Source organism: Delphinus delphis, chromosome X (genome assembly GCF_949987515.2).
Source record: "Delphinus delphis chromosome X, mDelDel1.2, whole genome shotgun sequence".
Lineage (NCBI taxonomy): Eukaryota > Metazoa > Chordata > Mammalia > Artiodactyla > Delphinidae > Delphinus > Delphinus delphis.
In genome coordinates, this window is record NC_082704.1 from 20,465,169 (window position 1) to 20,484,089 (window position 18,921).

The 18,921-nt window shown below is 33.3% G+C and overlaps 1 pseudogene; it reads left to right on the forward strand.

The window, feature by feature from the left end:
- The first annotated feature begins 9,722 nt into the window (after positions 1–9,722).
- LOC138413953 (tigger transposable element-derived protein 1-like) lies at positions 9,723–11,505 on the forward strand (annotated as a pseudogene).
- Positions 11,506–18,921: the final 7,416 nt, after the last annotated feature.

Below are 18,921 nucleotides of genomic sequence, written 5' to 3' on the forward strand. Positions count from 1 at the left end.
ATGCACAAAAGTTTTAAATTTTGATGAAGTCCAATTTACTTTTCTTTTTGCTGTTTTGATTTGGCTAAAGTATTTAAGAAACTGTTATCTAATCCAAGGTAATGAAGAATTAAAAATATGTTCCCTTCTAAGAGTTTTATGTCTATTTGTATATGGTGGGAGAGAAAGGTCCAAATTCTTTTTTTTTTTTTATCAAGTAGGTATCCAGTTGTCACAGCACAATTTCTTGAAATTACTACTCTTGTTCTATTGAATGGTCTTGGGACTCTTGTCAAAAATCAATTGACCATAGAGTTATGGATTTATTTATGCACACATAATTCTATTGCATTGATCTGTATGTTTATCCTTATTCCGGTGCCACAATGGTTTGAATATCATAGCTTTGTAGTACATTTTGAAATCAGGAACTGTGAGTATTCCCACTCTTTTCATCTTTTTTGAGACTGTTTTGGCTATTCAGAGTGCCTTGTAACTTCACATGAATTTTAGGATGAACTTTATCATTACTACAAAAAAATCAGTTGGAATTTTGGTAGGGATTGCAGTGAATGCATAGATCCATTTGGGGGAGTACCTTAATTATATTAAATCTTCCAAACCATGAACATGGTAGATCTCTACATTTACTTAGGTCTCCTGTAACTTCTTTTGGCAATGTTATGTAGTTTTCAGTATAAAAGCACTATTCTTCTTTGCTTAAATTTATTCCTAAGTATTTTATTATTCAGATGATATGAATGTAACTGTTTTATTTCACTTTCAGATATTGCATTGCTGGTGTACAGAACACAATTGATTTTTGTATATTGATCTTGTATGCTAAAACTTTGCTGAACTTCTTTTTTTAATCCCCAGTAGCATGTTGTGGAGTCCTTACAATTTTCTACAAGAAAAATTATGTTATCTACAAATAGAGATAATTTTGATTATTCATTGTTCATCTGGATGTTTTATTATTTATTTTCTTGCCTAATTATCCTGGTTAGATCTTCCAGTATAATGGTTACTAGAAGTGTCAAGAGTGGACATCTTTCTCTAGTTCCTGATCTTACGAGGAAATCTTTTTTTTTTTTTAATGATCTTTAAATTTTTAATTGTGGTTTAAAGAAACATAACACACAATTTACCATCTTACCAATGTTTAAGTCTATAGTTCAGTAGCGTTAAGTATATTCACATTGTTGTGTTATAGCTCTCCAGAACTTTTTATCTTACAAAACTAAAAATCTATACCCATTGAACTATTCCCCATTTCTCTCTCCCTCCAGTCCGTAACAGCCACCACTTTCTTTCTGTTTCTATGAATGTGACTAATTGAAACACCTTGTTTAAGTGGAATTATGCATTATTTATCTTTCTGTGACTGGCTCATTCCATTTAGCACAACATCCTCAAGAGTCATCTATATTGTAGCATGTGACAGGATTTACTTCTATTTAAAGTGTGAATAATATTCCACTGCATATACCACATTTTCTTTACCTGTTCACCTGTTGATAGAAACTTGGAATGCTCTGGATATGTATGTTAGGTTCATTTGGTCTATAGTGTTGTTCAAATCCCTTGTTTCCTATATTTTCTCTGTCTGGATGATCTATTATTGAGAGTGAAGTATTAAAGTTCCCAACTATTATTATATTGCTATTTACTTCTTTACATTCTCTTAGAATGTGCTTTTTATTTTTAGGTATTCTGATATTGGGTGCATACATATTTACATCTGTTATATCTTCTAGATGAACTGATCCCTTTATACAATGACCTTCTTTGTCTCTTTTGACCATGTGTAATTTAAAGTCCATTTTGTCTCATATAAGTAGAGTTACCCCTTCTTTCAAGTAGGATAGAAAATCATAAAGACAGAAACTTCTGTCAACTTCTATTTATCTAAATTAATGTTGAATTTTGTCAGATCTTTGAGCAATTATAGTTAGTGTTTTTGTGATTTTTGTCAGTTTTTTCTTTATAAAATTTATATTAATAGAATTGCTACCATCAGTCCATTGCTACATCCCTGCCATAAATCATTTTGGGGCATAATTTTCATAACAACTTTAAACTTTTGTAACATGATCCTGCTTATTAACAAAGATTTAGCAGTAATACTAAAATACATTGTAGTTTTAATTTTTTCTTATCTCTCTCAGTTTGGTATTAATGCTATCACTATAAAAGTGTTTAAAGGTTTTCCTTCCTTTTCTATTTGCTGTTGTGGTTAATATAGCATGTGAGTTGAATCTTTTTAAGATTTCAGTAGAATTCCCCTGTGAAATCATACAGCTTAGGACTTTTCTGCAGGCTAAGTGATGGGAGGAGGAGATAATTCTTTGAAAAAGTATATTTTATGGAAATTGAACAGTTAAAATTTGCTTCCTAGTCTGAGTTCAGTTTTGGTCATTTATATTTTCCTGGAAACTAATCCAAATCATCCAGATTTTCATATATATTCATAATCAGTTGACAAAATGTAGCTACTTATAATTATTTTTCTCTGCAACAGTTGTTTTAACATTATCATTTCTGTTTTGCATATTTTCATGCTTTCTGCTTTTTTCATTCATTAAATGAGGTAATTTCTAGTACGTATTTTGTGTGTGCCAGAAATTAGATTGATTTATTAGTACTGCTATTTTCCAAATCATCAATTAATAGATTGCTCAAACTTGCTTTCCTTTTATGTTTGTGTATAGCTTCACTTTTATCCCTACTGTGGTTAATCATATTTACTTACAGGATTTGTTTCCATTCTTCCTTTTTTCTTTTTTTTCTCCAATTTGACAACCTGTGGACCTAGGATCATGTTACAGTCAGTCCATGTTTTCCCCATTGATCTTTCTGTTTGATATCTCTGTGATATTCCTTTGGTATGTATAGCCACCCCTGAGCCAATACATATGATTTTCATTGCTTTAGCTATAAAACAAAACTTGGTATCTCATAGGGCATGCTCCCATTCTTTATTCTTACTTATCAACACTTTTGGTATTTTGGGGTTCTGTGAATTTTATGATCAGCTTTTCAAATTCCATGAAAAACATGTTAGGATTTAAATTGGAAATGCATTGATTTTTACAGTATTGATTTTTAACAAATAATTATAGATCTATTAAGGTTACTAATTTCTTCCTGAGTTAAATTGTTATGAGGCAAAACACTTGCCTAAATAAATCCTTGGAAAATGTGTCCCCAGTTAGTGTACTGGGGAACATAACAAAGATGGCTTTATGAAAAATGAGTTTTTTGAAAATTATAAGTAAATTTTAGGGTATGATAATTTTTAAATTAGAGATTTTTTCTTTCAGATTTATTGAGGTATAATGAAATAAGTACAGCATAAGATATATAGCATAATGAACTGATTTACATATATCATAAAATGATTACCACTATAAGTTGAGTTAACATCCATCATCTCATATAGATACAAAAATAAATTTTTTTAAAAGTTTCTTTTCTTTTGAGAGAACTTTTAGGATCTATTCATTTAAAAACTTTCAAATATACTATACAGCAGTGTAAACTATAGTCATCATGTACATTACGTTTGCCTTACAACTGGAACTTTGTGTCTTTGACCACTTCACCCAAATCTCCCTAAATCCCTCAACCGCCACCACTGGTAACCACAAATCTGATCTCCTTTTCTGAGTTTGATTTGCTTTTAAGAGACACAGATGTAGAAAACAGACTTGTGGACACAAGGGGGGAAGGGGAGGATGGGACGAATTGAGAGAGTAGCATTGATATATATCCATTACTATGTGTAAAACAGCTAGCTAGTGGAAAGCTGCTGCATAGCACAGGGAGATCAGCTCGGTCCTCTGTGATAACTTAGAGGGGTGGGGTGGGGGGTTGGGAGGGAGGCTCAAGAGGGAAGGAATATATGTATACATATAGCTGATTCACTTTGCTGTACAGAAGAAACTAACAGAATGTTGTAAAGCAATTATACTCCAATAAAAAAAAAGTGACATGGGGAAAGGTGTACAAAGTCAAGTTAAAAAATACAACATAAAACCATAAAGTAAAATATGAGAAATAAAAAAAAAGATTCCAGATATCAGTGAGATCATACAGTATTTGTCTTTCTCTAACTTATTTCACTTACCATAATGCCATCAAGCTTATCCCAAATAGCAGGATTCCCTTCTTTTCTATGGTTGGAGAGTATTCCATTCTATAGATGTACCATATTTTCTTATCCATTCATCCATTGATGGACCTTAGGCTGTTTCCATATCTTGGCTATTGTAAATAATACTGCAATGAACATTGAGGTGCAGATATCCCTTCACCTATATACCCAGAAATGGAAGCACTGGATCATATGGTAGCTTTACTTTAAAAATTTTGTGGAACTCCATACTGCTTTCCATAGTGGCTGAACCAATTTACAAACCCAAGCATGCACAAGGGTTTCCTTTTCTCCATATCCTCGCCAACATTTGTTATCTCTTGGCTTTTTCATCATGGCCATTCTAATATGTGTAAGATGATATCTCGTTGTGGTTTTGATTTGCATTTCCCTAATGATCACTGATGTTAAATACCATTTCTTGTAACTGTTGGCCATTTGTATAATTTCTTTGGAAAACTGTCTATTTGGGTCCTTTGCCCATTCTTTAAATTGCATTATTTGGTTTTTGGCTATTGAGTTGTATGACTTCTTTATATATTCTGTATATTAATCCTTCATCAAACATATGATTTGCAAATATTTTCTCCCTTTCTGTAGGTTGCCTTTTCATTTTGTTGATTCTTTTGATATGCAAAAGCTTTTTAGTTTTATGTGGTCTGACTTATTTTATCACTTGTGCTTTAGGTGTCATATCCAAAAATTATCATTGCCAAGACCCCTGTCATGAAGTTTTTTCCTGTTTTTTTCTAGTAGTTTTATGGTGGGAGGTCTTAAATTTGTCTTTCATGAATTTGGAGTTCATTTTTATGAGTGGTGTAATACAGGGATCGAATTTCATTCTTTTACATGTGAATATACAATTTTCCTGGGACCATTTATTGAAGAAACTATCTTTTTTCCACTGAGTATTCTTGGATCTTTTGAAATAAGGTTCGACTATATATGCATGGGTTTATTTCTGGGCTCTCAATATGTTCCATTGGTCTATGGGTCTGTTTTTATACCAGTACAATACTGTTCTGATTATTATAGACTTATAAAATAGCTTTAAGTCAGGAAGTATGATGCCTCCCATTCTGTTTTTTCTCAGCTTTGGTTTGGTTATTCAGGATCTTTTATGGATCCATATCAAGTTTTAAATTTTTTTAAATTTAATTTTTATTGAAGTATAGTTGATTTACAATGTATTAGTTTCAGGTGTAGAGCAAAATGATTCAAATATATATACATATGTATATGCATATACATATGTGCAATATATATATATATATATATATACACACACACACACATATACATTCTTTTTCAGATTCTTTTCCTATGTAGTTTATTACAAAATGTTGAATATAGTTCCCTGTGCTATACAGTATATCCTTGCTGTTTATTTTATATATGGTAGTATGTATATGTTATTCCCAAATTCCTAATTATCCCTCCCCCGACCTTTCCCCTTTGGTGACCATATGTTTGTCTTCTGTATCTGTGAGTCTGTTTCTGTTTTGTAAATAATTTCGTTTGTATCATTTTTTTATCATCTACAAATAAGTGATATCACATGATATTTGTCTTTCTCTGACATACTTCACTTAGTACGATAATCTCTAGGCCCATCCATGTTGCTACAGTTGGCATTATTACATTCTTTTTTATGGCTAATATTCCATTGCATACACACACACACCACATCTTCTTTATCCATTCATCTGTCGATGGACATTTAGGTTGCTTCCATGTCTTGGCTATTGTAAACAGTGCTCCAATGAACACTGGGATGCATGTATCTTTTCAAATTATGGTTTTCTATGGATATATGCCCAGGAGTGGGATTGCAGGATTATATGGTAGCTCTATTTCTAGTTTTTAAAGGAACCTCCATACTGTTCTCCATAGTGGCTATACTAATTTACATTTCCACCAACAGTGTAGGAGGGTTCCCTTTTCTCCATACCCTCTCCAGCATTTATTATTTGTAGACTTTTTGATGATGGCCATTTTGACTGGTGTGAGGTGATACCTCATTGTAGTTTAGATTTGCACTTCTCTAATAATTAGTGATATTGAGCATCTTTTCATGTGCCTTTTGGCCATCTTTATATCTTCTTTGGAAAAATGTCTATTTAGATCATCTGCCCAGCTTTTGATTGTGTTGGTTTTTTTTTGTTTTTTTGTTTCTTGATATTGAGCTGTATAAGCTGTTTGTATATTTTGGAGATTAATCCCTTGTTGGTTGCTCCATATCAATTTTAAGACTTTTTTTCTGCTTCTGTAAAAAATGTCATTAGAATCTTGATAGGGATTTCACTGAATCTATAGATGGCTTTGAGTAGTATGATATATTAACAATATTCTTCCAATGCATGACCACAAGATACCTTTTATTAGCATCTTTTTTATTTCTTTCATCAATGTTTTATGATTGAATTTATTCCTAAGTATTTTATTGTTTTTGATGCTTATTAGAAATGGGAACTTTTAATTTTTTCTTCAAGTAGTTCACTATCAGTGTATAAAAATGGTACTGGTTTATCCATGTTAAATTTTACCCAACATTCCTAAATTTGTTGATTAGAAATAAGTTTCTTGGTGGAGTCTTTAAGATTTTTTACATATAAATCATGTAATCTGCAAAGAGAGGCAATTTTACTTCTTCTTTTCTAATTCTATGCCTTTTATATATGTTTCTTACCTGATTACTCTGGCTAGGACTCCAGTACTATGTTGAATTCCATTCTTTCTTATCCATTAACGTACATTGAAAAGTGTATGAAATTTCCTTTATTGTTTATGTTCATCCTCAAGTGTCTGATATGTAGCTTTCTTTCCCATTATTTTCTAATTTTAGTTCATATTTCTTCTTTGCCTCAGATGTTGACAATTTTTATTTTTATATATCTGGATGTTAGAACTTTTTTTCTGATTTGGTTATCAATTATGTATTTTCCCAGTAATCTTTCTTTTTTGGTAATTTCCTACTCATGGGGTTTTACTTTTAGTTTTCTTTTGGCCTAATACCTGCTCAAATTTTGTAAAAATTCCATAATTAATTTATATGTGGTCTTTCTGTTTTCAGCTATGTATCTATTAGAGCTAACTGATCATGTAAGCATTTGAGGTTTTCTACATTCTTACTTTTGTTCTAGAATTGTAATGGATGAGAGAGGTTTACTAAGTTATTCTACTACTAATATTATCTATTTCTCCTTGCATTTACTGACATTTTCTGCTTTATGACTTTTTAAGGTATCTTATTTGATGAATAACTGACACACTTTGATGTAGGATTGTACTTTGTTAGTAAGAATTACTCTTCTTCATCTTATTTAATTATTTTTGCCTCAGATTTTGACTCATATTACCATCAAGACTTCTGGTATGTTATTTTTTTTAATACACAACTGAAATACTTTTGACTTTTATTTTCAACCTTTCTGAGCCACTTGATTTTCCTTGTATCACAGTTCTATAGCATATGGTCACACTTTGCTCCAATTGAAATGTGATGTTTTTCTTTTTAATGGATTATTTACCACATTTACAGTTATTGATAGATTTTGTCTTAATTCTGCCATAATATTCTACATTTGTGGTTTCTGGTTTTATGTCTTCATTCACATTATTTATTTGTGCTTAGTGTTTTCTTCACATTGTTTTTCTGTATATATCCCTTCAAATAATATGAGGTTTGATTTTAGTTTTTGAAGAGATTACTTTTTATAACTATAATTTTAATATTAATATTCTATTTAACATGATATAAGACTCCATCAATAATAATGGTAGAATTATTATGCATTTATTGAGTTCTTTTACCTCCCCATCATAATTTTAATTTTTTTGCTCTCTTATAATTAACATTATATCATTATATATGTAACCTATTACTTTATTAGCTTTAGCTTTAAATTATATACTTTCACCCTCAAGCTATAGAAGACTGGGAAATCTATTTGTATTACTTTCTATTTTCTCTTTCACACCCCAATCCAACTTTATTTAGCTAGAATATTACTATGGTGTCATGATTTATAATATTTAAATTCTGCTCTGAAACAATAATTCTCTCAGTTTCAGTTTTAAGGCTAGGGTTTAATGGATTTAATGCTTGCCACCTCTCTGTTTAACATAGATTCTCTTTCATCATTTGGTTGTCTGAAATTCTTCTTCTATTAGATCAGTTCAATAGGACATATGCAAACTATACTCCATGAAATTTTATGTATTCAAAAATCATAGTCTGTTATCATTATATTTGAATTAATATTTGCCTAACGATAAAATAGAGGGTCACACTTTATTTATTTTTTTTGAAGATTCTGTGAACACTGTTCTGCTGGCTTCTAATATTGGAAGGTGATGTGGACATTTTTGAGACTTTCTGGGTTTCTTTCCCTTACAGGTGACTTCACATTTTTACTTGGATGTCCAAAGAATCTTCCTTTATCTTTGAATCCAGAAAGTTTACTATGATGCGTTTTGATGTTCATTGTTTTGTTTCATTTTCCCGACTGGGACTCAGTGTACCCTTAAAGGCATTTAAATTAAAATCTTATTTCCAGAAAAGTTTTATGAAGTATACTTTAAACACTGATTTTCTATTCTATTTATTTCTCTTCTTTAGTGACACTGATTATGTGTAAGTTGGTTCTTCTGCTTGTCTTCCATATTTATTATTTTAATCAATCTTTTTTTAAACTTTTTGTTCATGTCCATCTCTCTCTTACTAGCTTTTACCATTTCTCAGTCCTCATCTCCACATTCCTTGCTGTGTTTTCAATAGTTATTTTCTTTTATGGTATCTCAAAATTAAGATGGCTTTCTCTCTTCCACTTTTTTCTCTTAATTCAGCTGGCTCATGTTTTAGCTATTTCTGTTGTTTTAAAACATCTCTGAATTCTTAGACTGCTTTGAAATCCTATTTAATTTTTTTCCAGGTTTACTGAGATATAATTGACATACAACATTGTATACGGTATACAAAGTGAGAATTTGATATACGTATATATTGTGAAATGAGTTCCTATATTAAAGTTATGATTGTTTTATTGAGCTACCTGAATTACAATAATATATTTAGTTATGTCATCTGTTAACTTACAGTATTTTTCTTAATATTCTTCACTAACCACTTGTTTTCCATGTTCCTTTCATTATACATGCATACGTCCTTTTACACTGCTTCACTGTTTTGCACTTTGCAGATATTTTTTTTTTTTAAAGGTTGAAGACTTGTGGAACAATCAAGCAAGTGTACTGTCACCATTTTCCCAACAGCATTGGCTCACTTCCTGTCTCTGGGTCATATTTTCATAATTCTCACAGTATTTCAAACTTTTCCATTATTATTACATTTGTTGTGGTGATCTGTGATCAGTGATCTCTGACGTTACTATTGTAATTGTGTGTGGGGGGGGTGTGTACCACAAGCCACACCCATACAAATAGATAGCAAACTTAATAAATAAATGTGTGTGTTCTGACTGTTCCATCTACTAGCAGTTCCCCCATCCCTTTTCCTCTCCTCCAGCCTCCCTGTCCCCTGAAATGCAACAATATTGAAATTAGGCCAATTAATACTCCTACAATGGTCTCTAAGTTTCCAAGTGAAAGGAAGAGTTGCATGTATCTCACTTTAAATCAAAAGCTAAAAATGATTATTCTTAGCGAGGAAAGCATATTGAAAGCTGATACAGGCCAAAAGGTAGGCCTCTTGCACCAAAGAGTTAGCCAAGTTTTGAATGCAAAGGAAAAGTCCATGAAGGAAATTAAAAGTGTTACTCCAATGAACATATCAGTGATAAGAAAGCAAAACAGCCTTATTGCTGATATGGAGAAAGTTTTACTGGTCTGGATAGAAGATCAAACCAGCCACGACATTCCCTTAGGCCCAAATCTAATCCAGAGCAAGGCCCTAACTCACTTCAATTCTATCAAGGCTGGAAGAGGTGAGGAAGCTGCAGAAGAAAAGTTTGAAGTTAGCAGAGATTGGTTCATGAAGTTTAAGGAAAGAAGCCATCTCCATCACATAAAAGTACATGATGAAGCAGCAAGTGCTGATGTAGAAGCCGCAGCAAGTTATCCAGAAGAACTAGTTAAGATAATTAATGAAGGTGGCTACACTAAACAACAGCCTTTCAATGGAGATGAAACAGCCTTCTATTGGCAGAAGATGCCATCTAGGATTTTCATAGCCAGAGAGGAGAAGTCAATGCCTGGCTTCAAAGCTTCAAAGGACAGGCTGACTCCACTGTTAGGGGCCAGTGGAGCTGGTGACTTTAAGTTGAAGCCAATGCTCATTTACCATTCTGAATCCTAGGGCCCTTAAGAATTATTCTAAATCTACTCTGCCTGTGATTTATAAATGGAGCATAAACAAAGCCTGGATGACAGCATATCTGTTTACAACATGGTTTACTAAATATTTTAAGCCCACTGTTGAGACCTACTGCTAAGAAAAAAGAGTTCTTTCAAAATATTACTGCTCATTGATAATGCACCTGGTCACCCAAGATCTCTGATGGAGGTGGACGAAGAGATTAATGTTCTTTACATGCCTGCTAATACAACATCCATTCTGAAGCCTATGGATGAAGAAGTCATTTTGATTTTCAAGTCTTATTATTTAAGAAATACATTTCATAAGGCTATAGCTGCCATAGATAGGGATTCCTCTCATGGATCTGGGCAAAGTAAATTGAAAACCTTCTGGAAAGTATTCACCATTCTAGATGCCATTTGGAACATTTGTGATTCACAGGAAGAGGTCAAAATATCAACATTAACAGGAGTTTGGAGGGAGCTGATTCCAGCCCTCATGGATGACTTTGAAGGGTTCAAAAGTGCAGCAGAGGAAGTAACTGCAGATGGCGTGGAAATAACAAGAGAACTAGAATTAGAAGTGGAGCCTGAAGATATTAATTAATTGCTGCAATCTCATGATAAAACTTGAATGGCTGAGGAGTTGCTTCTTATGGATGAGCAAAGAAAGTGGTTTCTTGAGATGGTATCTACTACTCCTGGTGAAGATGTTGTGAAGACTTGAAATGACGACAAAGGATTTAGAATGTTACATAAACTTAATTGATAAAGCAGTGGCAGTGTTTGAGAGGACTGACTCCAATTTTGAAAGACATTCTACTGTGGGTAAAATGCTATTAAACAGCATTATGTGCTGCAGAGAAATCGTTTGTGAAAGGAAGAGACAATCAGTGAGGCAAACTTCACTGTTGTCTTATTTCAAGAAATTGACCCAGCCATCCCAACCTCCAGCAACCACCACCTTGATCAGTCAGTAGCCATCAACATCAAGGGAAGACACTCTTCCAGCAAAAAGATTAAGACTACCTGAAGGCTCAGAAGATGGTTAGCATTTTTTAGCAATAAAGTACTTTTTTAAATTAAGGTATGTACATTTTTTAAAGATATAACACCATGCACACTTAATAGACTACAGTATAGTGTAAACATTACTTTTATATGCACTGGGAAACCAAAAAATTGCTGTGACTCGCTTTATTGCAATATTTGCTTTATTGTGGTGGTCTGGAAGTGAACCCACAGTATCTCCAAGGTATGCCTGTATTTTTTCATGGTATAATTTTGTAGTTCTTTTGCTGGTTCCTCATTAGTAATTACTTATGTTCGAATAAACCAAGTATCTGTGGACCAGCAGTTTAGAGGGGCTTATGTGGAGGAAGGGCTAGTATTTTTTACTTATGATACAGAGTTGTGTGTGAGTTATTTAAATATTTACTTCTCCCTAACCAGCCACAGACTACTTCCTGTTTAATACTTAAGTAAGCCTCCTATTTTTTGTTTTGGCCATGCTGCATGGCTTGTGGCATCTCAGGTCCCTCAGTTCCCCAACCAGGGATTGAACTCGGGCCATGGCAGTGAAAGCCCAGAATCCTAACCACTAGGCCACCAGGGAACTCCCAAGCCTGCCTTCCTTTAATGCCTAATGGAATGCAAGGAATATGGGGAAGTACTCTGTAAAAGCCCATGCTTGACTTTCTAAACAAAAGATTGACAAATTTAGCAATAACACTTAGAAATTCATAGCTGCAGACTTTCTTCCTATGTTTATTTCTCAGTGTCCTCTGAGTTTTCTGTATTTGGCAGCTCTTCCCCATATATCGTGGCACAGAGTTACATAAGTCTTCTAATATCACTAAAATTTGCAGGGATTTTTATTTTTAAACAAGAATAATGTTTTGGCATGGTTTTTGATAGCATTTGCCATTCTTTTCTTTATTCCTTCCTAAAACTAGATGTCTAGAAGGCTCACCTTATTTACATTTTGTAACTTCAATACTTTAGAGAGTTCATTAACTTCCCTCACCATTTAAAAAATAATTCTCATTTGTCTCTTTATGTATCTATAATACATATTAAACAACTCATTTAAACTAGGAATTTCTTGATTATTTTAATGGTCAGATTTTCTTTAACATGCTACAAACCATTTGTCAAATATGTTTCCTTCTGGTAAGAGTTTTAGCCATATCATTAACCTTCTAGCTTACTCAAGCTTAACTATGTATCCTCAGTTCATCAAGTAAAGTGTAGTTTTGCAAATTATAAATGACCTTTTCAATACTGTAGATGACTTCTGCAGTATCAGCTACAGACTCTGCTTTAGTTTCTTAATATTGTCACATAGAATTGTCTAAATGTCTGTCATCTACAAGTTTATAATGAACTCTGTGCTAAGCACTGTGTCAAATCAGTTCATTAGCAGCATTACCAATCATTTTCTCTTTTCATTGTTTCTGTCCATCACTGCTACCAGCTGTGGCCTAATTCCAAAATGTCACTGAACAACATAAAACAGCTTGGGACGGTGAGGTTTTTAACAGACTAAAGATTTTCCTTTAATATTCTAGATATAATCCTACCAACAGTTAACTCTTTATGGAGTGGCCTACCTATATGACTGTGAAGATGCCTCTGTTATTATAGATACAGATAGACAGGTAGGTAGATATACATAGATTGATCAATATAGATATATAGGATGATGTGCATGTGCATGTAAGCATGAAAATAAACATCAAGCTCATAATTGTATGTAATCACCACTTTATAAATTAAGTGGGTTCTATTGGATTTGTTTACTTTAATAGATGGAGTGTAGAATTACTTACCCTGTATAAAAAACAATCTAGATTTCCAAGGCCAGGTAATAAAAATTTATATAACTCAGCACTGAATTAAAATACTTGAGACTACCACTTGATGGAATTGGTGGTGGGTTATTTTCAAAGAAAAATATAGTATAGAAAAAATAGTTTAAAATAAGTTTAACTCCCAAAGATGTTCATAAAGTTGTTGTTTATAAAACATTTATTTAAGAATGATAAAGTTAATGAAATACATCTGTATGTATTAAATTATGTTTATATAGAGTCCTAATATCCTATAGAAAAGCTTACTTAAAGTTTAAGTAATAAACTTAAAGACAATAATTACAGAACACAAAAGTATGTAGTATTGGTGGTGATGGTGCTGGTATTAGTGCTGGTAGTAACAACAACAGCTAATATTCACTGAGTACTCACTAAAAGCCAGGTATCATGAAAACGTTGCATGGATTATTTCATTTAATCTTCACAATAACTTGGAGAAGTATATAGTATTATCATCTTAATTTAACAGATATGAAAATAAAGATCAGAGAGGTTACATGAATTATCCAAAACTCATGTAGTTAGAAAGTGAAAGGCAAAAAAAAAAAAATTAAACCAATAGATTTAATTAAAACTACATAATTTTCCCATATGTATATATCAGAAACTATCACCACACTGTAAAAAATGAAATTAAATGGTGAAATACATAAACCATATATAAATAAATGTATGTAACATAATCATCAAAAAGCTAAATAGCTGTCCCTTTTTAATGAAATTATCTATGACTGCCTTTTGTTCTTTGTTTATGTGTTACATATCTCCACATTGAACATAAGATTTATATTTGGAAAATTAGGTTTTAAAGAAATAACAGTTATCCCTAGAGGCGTGAGATAGGGAGTGTGGGAGGGAGGCTCAAGAGGGAGGGGATATGGGGATATATGTACGCATATGGCTGATTCACTCTGTTGCACAACAGAAGCTAACACAGCATTGTGAAGCAATTATACTCCAATAAAGATGTATAAAAAAATAAAGAAATAACAGTTATCAGACAACTATATACAAAGGAAAACATAATTATCAAGGGGATAATTTGTATTTCAGGTGCTATAACAGTATATAAAATTATGAAATGTGCTATATTAAGTATCAAGTAGAAAAGAATTCTAGATTCAATGAGGTTGAGGCAGTTTAACAATCATCAATACACACCTTTTTTAAAAGCATTAGAAGCAATCTATAAATAGAAGCTTTAAAATCACATAAAGTAGGATTAGATTTAAATATTTACCAAAAGTGATAGTTTCACAAAAGTTTCATAAAATCAAACATTTTTCACACACCATTTATAGTGACCATGTTGTGTGTATAGTCATGTTGTTAGCAAGTTGATCTCATGCAAAACCAGAAGCTTGAGGAATTAGTCTATAACCTTTACATAATATTTCAAAGTGATCAATTTGGACTCAACATTGGTACAAGATTGGATGTATATTTATATTTCATTTAAATACTGTTTACCTATGATACCAAACAAACACAAAAAGTTGCTGCCAAGGAGTTGGAGACTACCATACCGGGAGACTCACATACTAGGCTGTTATTTAAAAATGGATCTTCCTGGGACTTCCCTGGTGGTGCAGTGATTAAGAATCCGCCTGCCAATGCAGGGGACACGGGTTTGAGCCCTGGTCCGGGAAGATCCCACATGCCACAGAGCAACTAAGCCTGTGTGCCACAACTACTGAGCCTGTGCTCTAGTGCCCGCGAGCCACAACTACTGAAGTCTGCACGTCTAGAGGCCGTGCTCCACAACAAGAGAAGCCACTGCAATGAGAAGCCTGCACACCGCAACAAAGAGTAGCCCCCGCTCACTGCAACTAGGGAAAGCCCGCGCACAGCAACGGAGACCCAATGCAGCCAATAAATAAATAAATTTATTTAAAAAATGGATCTTCCTTTTCCACAGAATTTTCATATAAGAGTTGATCCAGAAGGACATACTTTTTCTTTTTTTTTAACTCTTGCCTCCTTGTTTAAAATGAGAGGGGGAATATCCAAATACACACCCCTGGAAGTGATTTATATGTTGGGATAAGGCTGGGAAAGAAAAGAACTATGTTCTGAATATTACATTTATGAGTTTGTTTGGATGTCATCCAAAATCATTGAAAAGAGTGAACAGACCTACACGCCAAATCCCAGAGCCATGTTCGCATTATTCGGCATACATTCCAGAATGAGAATCAATGTTAGAAACAGCTACAACTGTCAGCAGCTTTGAGAGTAACTTGAAAACATGACATTTTGGATTTTAGAAATATTTTTCACAGCAACAGAGATGGGTAAAACACATACGTTTATGTAGCACACCACTTTGTCTTGTGTCAGTAATTGCTGGCTTGGGCCTCTGAGATGTCTCTATCAATCCACTGAAAATAAAGTTAGATGTGAGCATTCTATGAGGGAGCAAAATGGCTGTCTGTATTTAAAATATCTAAATATTCTTTATGCATTATTTCTGACACATTTACAGCGACTTTTTAAACTAAACATTTTATTTGGAGACAATTGTACACTCACATGAAATTGTAAGAAATAATACAGAGAGACCCTATGTATCATTTAATCGGTTTCTCCCAATGGTAACATCTTGGAAAACTATAGTACAGTATCACAACTAGGATACATACTGACATTGACACAATCAAGATACAGAACAGTTCCCTTACCACAAGGATCCTTGAGTTGCATTGTTATAGCTATACTCACTTTTTTCCCATCCCATCCTAACCTCTGGAAACCTCTAATCTGTTCTCCATGTCTATACTTTTGACATTTCCAGTTGCTTTTAGGAAGTAATCTTTATTGGTTTCCCCTTCCTATCTTTCAGTCCTTTCTCTGTGACTTTTACTCACATCTTTCAACTAAAGCACTCTAGGTTCAGTGTAAGCTCCCCCTTTTTCAAAGTAAATAAATGCCCAGGGAATGTAAACCAAGTTTTGGTAGGAAGATCAAAAGTTTAATTATTTATTGAGTATTATATGCAGGATACTGTTCTAGGCATTAGGGGATATAGTGAATGAGACAGACAAGGTCCCAGTCCACATGGAACTCACATTCTAATGGGGAAAAAGGCATGACAAACAAATTTTAATATAGATCAATGGAACAGGATAGCAAGCCCAGAAATAAACCCATGCACTTATGGTCAATTAATCTATGACAAAGGAGGCAAGAATATACAATGGAGAAAAGACAGTCTCTTCAATAAGTGATGCTGGGAAAACTGGACAGCTACATGTAAAAGAATGAAATTAGAACACTCCCTAACACCATACACAAAAATAAACACAAAATGGATTAAAGACCTAAATGTAAGGCCAGATACTATAAGACTCTTAGAGGAAAACATAGGCAGAACACTCTGACATAAATCGCAGCAAGATCTTTTTTGATCCACCTCCTAGAGAAATGAAAATAAAAACAAAAATAAACAAATGGGACCTAACTAAGCTTAAAGGCTTTTGCACAGCAAAGGAAACCATACACAAAACAAACAACAACCCAGAGAATGGGAGAAAATATTTGCAAACGAAGCAACCAACAAGGGATTAATCTCCAAAATATACAAACAGCTCATGCAGCTGTATGTCAAAAAAACAAACAACCCAATCAAAAAATGGGGGGGAAGATCTAAATAGACATTTCTCCAATGAAGACATACAGATGGCTAATAAGCACATGAAAAGATGTTCAACATCACTAATTATCAGAGAAATGCAAATCAAAATTGTAATGAGGTATCATCTCACATCAGTCAGAATGGCCATCATCAAAAAGTCTACAAACAATAAATGCTGGAAAGGGTGTGGAGAAAAGGGAACCCTCCTACAATGTTGGTGGGAATGTAAATTGGTACACCCACTATGGGGAGCAGTATGGAGGTTCCTTAAAAAACTAAAAGTAGAACTACCATATGATCCAGCCATCCCACTCCTGGGCATATACCCAGAGAAAACCATAATACAAAAAATACACGCACCCTAATGTGCACTGTAGCACTATTTACAATAGCCAGGACACGGAAGCAACATAAATGTCCATGGACAGAAGAGTGAATAAAGAAGATGTGGTAATACAAACAATGCAATATTACTCAGCCATAAAAAAGAATGAAATAATACCATTTGCAGCAACATGGATGGACCTAGAGATTATCATATTAAGTGAAGTAAGTCAGATAGAGAAAGACAAATGTCATGTGATATCACTTATTTGCAGATGATAAAAATAATGATACAAATGAACATATTTACAAAATACAAACTGACTTACAAATATTGAAAAGACATTTATGGTTACCAAAAAGGAAAAGGGCAGGGGAGGGATAAATCAGGAGCTTGGGATGAACATACACACACTACTATATATAAGATAGATAACCAAGAAGGACCTACTGTATAGCACAGAGAACTCTACTCAATATTCCGTGATAACCTATATAGGAATCTGAAAAAGAATGAATATATGTATATGTATAACTGAATCACTTTGCTCTACACCTGAAACTTATACAACACTAAATCAACTATACTCCAATAAAATTTTAAAAACTCAAAAAAAACTTAAAAAAAATTAAATGCACAAATTTTAAAGTCCTTACCCTTACATGATATTTCTCAGTTACATGTGTATGTGTGTGTGTGTGTACGCGTGTGTATATATTCAATGCGAAAATAATCTGCTAGACTATACACTCCATGAAGGCAGATATCTTATTTGTCTTGTTCACTTTTTGATTTTTAAAAAATAATGCTTGGAACATAGTAGTTGGTTATTTATTCAACCACTACTTATAGCAAGCCCATAGTGTGGTCCCAGGCATGGTGCTAGGCACTGAGAATACAGCAGTAATCAGATAAAAGTCCCTGCTCTCACAGAGCTTTGTGAATTCCAAAGATAGCTGGCACCAAATAGGTTTTCAATAACCTGTCACTGCTGCTGTTGCTATTGTCATTGTTTTGACTGTTATTAATATTTACTTCAGCTGATTCATAGACATAATTGTTGTGGTGACTCTCAGAACACAGGACAGATGTGTGAGAAAATTCTGTGTACGATGATGCAAATGTTAAAGTTAATATTTTATGATCTTTCCTCCCATAACCACAAGAGATGTTTTGACTCTCCTCCTGGTGAGCAGTATTCTAGCCTTTTTTTCCCCAGCAGACATGCCTAGTCCAATTATCATGTTGATGTTTATTCTGAGCACACCATGAAAGTGTAGCTTGTCATTCAAATGCAGGGGAGTCCTATACCAATAATACTAAACAGCTAGTGCTATGGAAAACAACACAAAACAAAAATCAATTTGATTTACAATACATCATTGTTTTCAGTAAACTACCTTTCTATTTGCTTTTAGAGAGATGACATATATATTTCTTTTGGGGAGATAAAATATTTATATATTTCTTTGCATTTCTAAATATCTTCTAGATTGATTTTGGGGCGACTGATTGGATAAAACAGAAGTTTATATAGTACACCATTTTGTCTTATGTCAGTAGTTGCTGACATAAGATATAATAAATAGAATTATTATTCCCAAAGATTCCCAATCTTTGGGAAGAATGTTCAAGA